We start from the raw sequence: 6000 nt of genomic DNA, 5'->3' as shown, positions 1-6000 counted from the left end.
TGGACAACCGGGATCCACGGGATCCTGGTCTGTCCCGGTGTCTGTTCCCGAAGGAATTGGCCAAATATACATATGCCGGGGAAGGTGATTGGCTACTGTCCGACGTGATGGACGGATCTCGCGGACGCTGTCGAGACCTTTTCACCGATTTCTTCGATGAGGAGCGGGGACACGGTGACAGTTGTGGAATATAAAGCGTACGAGGGTCGACCAACAACTAACTTACATCTCGACTATAATTTTCGATTCGTGGGAGGTACAGGGTGTATAAAGCTTATACGTCATCAAACTTATATGATGATCTGTTTAAAAAAATGGACCCCAGCCTTGACTCTTTTCTCAAGGTCAAACTTTTTGTAGTATAGTCATATTAATAAAATCTTAAAGGGTTGAAAGAATTAACACTAGTGGGAGTCTTCAGGGTCACGCTTCGAACTTTGCACAGGTTTTTATTATACTTTTATTAAGATACATACATTTCTTCGCGTTTGCTAGGCGATACCTTTCCAGTTTATCGAAAATCGAAGATTCCAACGAGGTTGTCCTATATAATTTTGAATTTGCTAATATGGTAAGAATGGTTGACATCCGGCGGGACATTTATCGGACACGGGTGGTCCAAGGTGGATCAGTCTCAAATATTCTCGTCCGGGTTGCGGTAACCTGTGGCTAGCTCTCGGCTTAGATACACGGAGCTTAGATCCGCCTTGGGTTTGGTTTAGGACCCTCACGAAGGCGATACGTCAACGTCATAATGGGGGCTATAAATCCGGCTCGCACGCGCCTAAACCTCGCTCGTGGAGACCGCACGCGGACCACGGTCCGCAACCGTCCATAATCCGCCCGCGTGTCTCCCTGCTGCTACTATGCCTCCAACTTGGTTTGCACGCTGACTTCGTTAGATATTGCTGCGTTCATCCATCACAGGTCCCGGGTACTCGAACCTGAAACGTGGGAATGCGATTCAAACATTATTCCGTGATACTCTTTGCGGACCTACGCTACCACGCTAGAATCTACTACAGTAATGACTCGACATGTGTCGAAGACACGGCCTCCTAGAAATTAGCTCACCACTTGTTGAATTAAATAATTGTACTATATATATATATACATATATTGTGCTCGAATATTAAAACTATAGTATTATAAGACATAAGAAAAAATTGAGAAAAACGATTTTTTTAGTAGACCCCACTTTGATTTTTTTAAAATTTTGTCTATTGTACTAAGTTGTGCTAAAGTATTACTTAAAAAAAATAAATGCGTACTTTGATTTTGTATATTTAATGCGATAATAAAAAAATACTTGCAAGGTTGGAAAGCACTACAAGGCAGGAAATGACGTCCAAAATGCGAGCTGTTTGTTTTCCCCAAAATCTTAAGCAATTAGTTCAAAATTTCTTCTGTTATAAAATTAGTCTCGGAATAGATGGAAAGATTTAATATAAATTTAAATAAAATCATGATATTAGTTACTATAAATAAAAGTGTGGAGCGCCCACGAAGATTACATCAATATACATAGTTTAGCGCTCCCCGCTTTTATTGTTTAAAATTTTGTGGAAAAATATTAGTAATCATTTGACTGAATTCGGTATTTTATGGAGAACGAGGAAAAAAGTTATTCTCTCCTTTTTAGTGAATTTTCATATAAGCTTGGTTTTTATAGTTTTTTTTTTTATATATTTTATTTTCCACTTTTATTGTCATCGGAAGCAAGTGTGTATACAAAATTTGAGCAAGATTAAGCGTAGTAAAAACCAAATGTTAGACAAACTGGAAACGTTCAACGAGACCGAATCTTCACGAACAAGTTCCAGCGCTAGCCGGGTGGCGAAAGCACGGATCGTCGGGAGCGGCTCCGGAGTATCAGTAAAAATTGCTGCTGGCATAATTCAGGCCTTAAAGGGCGAGCCCGCGGACAAAGAGCGGCGTCTGCCATATACGCGGATCGAGGCGGCAATCAACGTGTTAAATTGCACCTGTTGATCGGCGATGGTCGCGAAAATTGTGAAAAAAACGTCGGCAAGGAGCGGAATAAGTGCGGTAGAAGTCGAGGGGAGGGGAATCTGCAGGGGCCGAGTATCCGGTCCCGCGATCGCAACCGGCTCGCCGGTATTATCACGGCGGACAGAACGTCAGTGTAAACAAGCCTTAGTGGCCATAACAGCGCGGCAGAATGCCGTCCCTTCGACCGGTAACCTGCATTCTACGCGGTGTGCTCGTTACGACCCTGTTGGCCGCGCGATAACTTTCAGGTTACTGCCACCACTTACGCTCCGCCATGAACGACACCGTTCGGGCCACTGGCTACTGCCGCTGATTGCGAATGAAACACGTAACACGGCCCTCGGCCACGACTCGCCACGACTCTCCACGACCCGCCGCGACTCGCAGCCGCCCCTTGCGCGACGATAAAGGGGGAAAGGAAACGACACCGGGCGAAATTACTCCGAACTACGGCTAGCGATCCGGCGATACCCGGCCGCGTTATTTACGTAGACTTTGCTTTATTAATTATCTAAACACGTTGTAATGAATCGCGATAGCCGGGCCCCCTCCCAGGGGGGGCAAGGACCTCTGCATGCCACGGAACTGTCCCTCTGTGGAAACGCGCCGAGATATGGCGAATCACGGTAATATTTTGTTTTAACACGTTGCTGATTAATAGACTTCGGATTTTATGCATTTATGACGAACACGACTGCATGCGCTATCGACGCCGGTTAAATGCTCCCAGTCGATGGTTAATCTGACTTTAAAAAAAAATTAAGTGGTTTGGACGAGAAGCCAGGCTAATGGATTTAGCCGGTGATAGGCGAACATGCCCACCTAGACCCGCTGATGGCCGCCGGTCATGTTAACGGTTTCGAGTTTGTTTCTACGGGAAACAGGGTTGGGCAAAAATTTAATCAACGATTGACGAATAAATTTCCACTTCAATCGTTAATCGCAATTAACAATTAATCTCCTAGTTTAGTCGTTAAAAAATTGCGGTTAACGATTAAATACTTATTAGTCGTTAATTGCGATTACTATTACATTCCTTTCAATTGCAATCGTCTCAATCAGATAATTGATAAGTGATTAGCTGTTGAATCAAAATTCTGTATTTATTGTCATTTTGTCAATAATGTCAAACTCTGTTTACGTGCTTTTATGTTTTTTTTTCGATGATATCTTTTTGGGAATTCTGGCACGATTTTGAAAATCGTAGCGACGTATGCATTTACGTAAAACTGCCCTTTAAAGGTCAAATTATATTCAAATATTTATTTATAGTTCATCGTATATTAATGTGAGACAACTCAACGAAAAATCCTCGAGTTCATATAGTATTAAGAGGCAACAGCAAGCGGCGCTTGAATCGCGAGAAAGTTTCGATTAGCATAACACAGCTCCATGGCGGAACGGTTAAATAATACGGAGTGCTATCAGCTCCTTCCCGTTCGCCTTTCGCCTGCCGTTTCGAAACAGCGACGTTATGGCAGATTTCAAAGCAAATCTAGCGTCTGTTAAAAAATGTATGACCAGACGCGGTTATCGGTGTACCGGTGCACGAGTTGTATATTTAAACGGGCGCGCAGCCATTGGGTACGTCAGCTTGGAACGATCAGGGATGCCATAGGCGTCGCTCGTAACCGTGTGAATATTATTTCTGTCCCGGGAGTTTTAAACCTTTTTAGTATGCAAACAGACGGTTCTCGAGGCAATATAACAGCGACGTTAAGGGTTGAAAGTCGCGTGGAATGTAGATGTGCTGGCGCGCGAACACAGCTACCCGGGGCCGCGCCTTTTACACGGCGCCGTTTAAATAAAATCGCATTAGTTACGACGCCCACAATTCCCATCTGTTCGCACGGTTTCACGCTCCCGCGCGAATCACGCGATCGCGCCCGGGAACTTATGCGAGTTTAACGAATCGAAATCTGCCCGGGGGCTGAGGCGATTCAATTTCAGACAGAATTAAGTTCGATCGGATCGAACGGGCCCAGCTGGGATTTTAACTGCCGAGCAACGCGAAGAAATATATTCGCCTTTTTAATCGTTCGCAGTTTCTTCCCGGACGATCGAACGATGATGCGTGACATTATGGACACTTTGGTTACACTCCATTAAATACAGGCTGACTCGCATCGGTCACTGCGGTGCAAAAAGTGGCGAATCTACGTGAGAAAGTAAGTCGAAAATGTAAGGAATGTTCATTTACGAATTATATTGTTTTCCCTAGAACAAAAGAAAACAATTGCAACAAGATTTTGTTCGAGCCATCATAATTATCGCCGCGTTAGCAGACCAGAACGTCGACCGCGCAGACGCTGACAGATGCATAGAATTTTTCTCGTCTCCTTCTGAGTCGCCTGGACGCGAGTAACGGATGCCATGATTTCCCAGGGGCCGCGGGGTTATCGTATATTTTCATACGAATGCGTGGCGGACGCCTACCCTTCTGTCATATAACGATGTAACTAGGACTGACCGCGGAATTTAAATGCCATTATGAATATTTTTTCTCCGAGAGGGCGGCTCTCTGTCTCGCCACAGCCAGAACAAAATTGAAGAAAAGCTTGGGGACCGCCATTTTTGAAACCATCCTATTTTATGATCACATTTTTTTCACAGTACGTAAATGTTAACAGTGCTTCGTTCGGTTAATTAACCATTGGCCTGTCACAAATAAATTCTATTACTTTCAACAACCGATAAAATGAATTCGATTATATTCTGGTAACCTGTGCGACGTTCCAAAAATCGACGGCATCTCGCGTTCGCAAGAATCGGGTGCAACGTCGTCGAGCAAATTCCGCCCGGGCAATGAAATCCAATAACGCGGGTGGTCGCCGCGATAAATAAGCGAGTGTTCGGAGGATCAATCAGAGTGCGCGATAAATAAAAGGCAGCTCGGAGTTGATACTCGAGGTTGTGAGTGGCGGCGCGGGGATGGTGTCTCCTCAAAAGACGGCGACAACGTCGACGACGAGGACGACACTTGCTGGTCGCCAAGAGCAACGTAGCAACAACCCCGTTTAGTACTCTCGGCGTGTCTGCGCCGTGGAGAGTACAGAGACGTCGAGATGGTAACGACGACGACGAGGAGGACGACGAGGACGACGAGGACGACGGTAACGGTGTGCGTCGGTGGTGGTGTGACAGGGAGGAGGTTCGGTGGTGGTGGTGGTCGCGAATGGTGGTGGACGAGATCTGGTGAACGAGGGTGGCTGGGAGGCGTTGGTGGGGTGGCAGGATGCGGGACGGCTGGTTACGGTGGTGTTGCGGGGTGTCGCGGGGGTGGCAGGATCCTCGGATGGGGGGCCTAGCAAGAAGGTGGAGGCACCCTCCTCCTCCTCCAACCACCCCCGCAGAGGCCACCCTGCCCGGGTGGTTGGTTGGTGATGCATTGCGCGAACTCCCCGCGGTCGGGTCACGTGACTCGTACCCCCGGCCTATCATTGATCGCTCCCCGGAGGAACGTCGGACACACTGTGCCCACCAAGCATTGTACCTTGCACCTTACCAGCTTTCCCAGCGCATCCTCGGCCAACAGCCACCCCCGCAGGGTGGTGGAACGACCAGGGGATGAAGGGGTGGCTGGTTCGGTCGGTAGGTCGAGGCGTTCCATCGGAAGCGCCCTCCGGCTGGATCAGCCTGCTCCGTGATCTTACGGTTTGTCCTTCCTCGACGACTCCCCGCCGCGCCGCGCCGTTTCTCGTCGCGTCGTCGGCTCGTCCTCCTTTTTCGGATCGACGCTCCTCGTGTCGCGGCGACGTGTTTTCGAGTAACCAGACCTGCCCGATAGAGGGGTTGGGCGATCGGTTCGCCGTTCTTCGCCGTTACTCGACCAGCCCCGCGCGCCCGTTTGACAGCGTTTTTAGGGCTGTCCGAGGGTGGTTCCGGCCCGGTCCCTTCGGACCTCTCGCCTCTCGATGCAACCGTGATCGATTGACTGCCCGGTATTACCTTCGCCGGGAGTATGGCCGATTTTCATGCGATTTGACC

At 47.8% G+C, this 6000-nt stretch overlaps 1 long non-coding RNA gene across 1 annotated transcript in view; it reads right to left on the bottom strand.

The window, feature by feature from the left end:
• Window positions 1–433: 433 nt before the first annotated feature.
• The window catches only part of LOC143211771 (uncharacterized), a 75207-nt gene continuing 69640 nt past the window's right edge, over window positions 434–6000 (bottom strand). Inside the window, exon 2 of the long non-coding RNA XR_013009530.1 lies at window positions 434–944. This is a non-coding gene — a long non-coding RNA (uncharacterized LOC143211771). The remainder of the gene's footprint in view (window positions 945–6000) is intronic.

Source organism: Lasioglossum baleicum, chromosome 9, assembly GCF_051020765.1.
Source record: "Lasioglossum baleicum chromosome 9, iyLasBale1, whole genome shotgun sequence".
Classification (NCBI taxonomy): Eukaryota; Metazoa; Arthropoda; class Insecta; order Hymenoptera; family Halictidae; genus Lasioglossum; species Lasioglossum baleicum.
The sequence above is the reverse complement of the archived record's forward strand: the minus strand, read 5'-3'. Positions and strand labels throughout refer to the sequence as shown.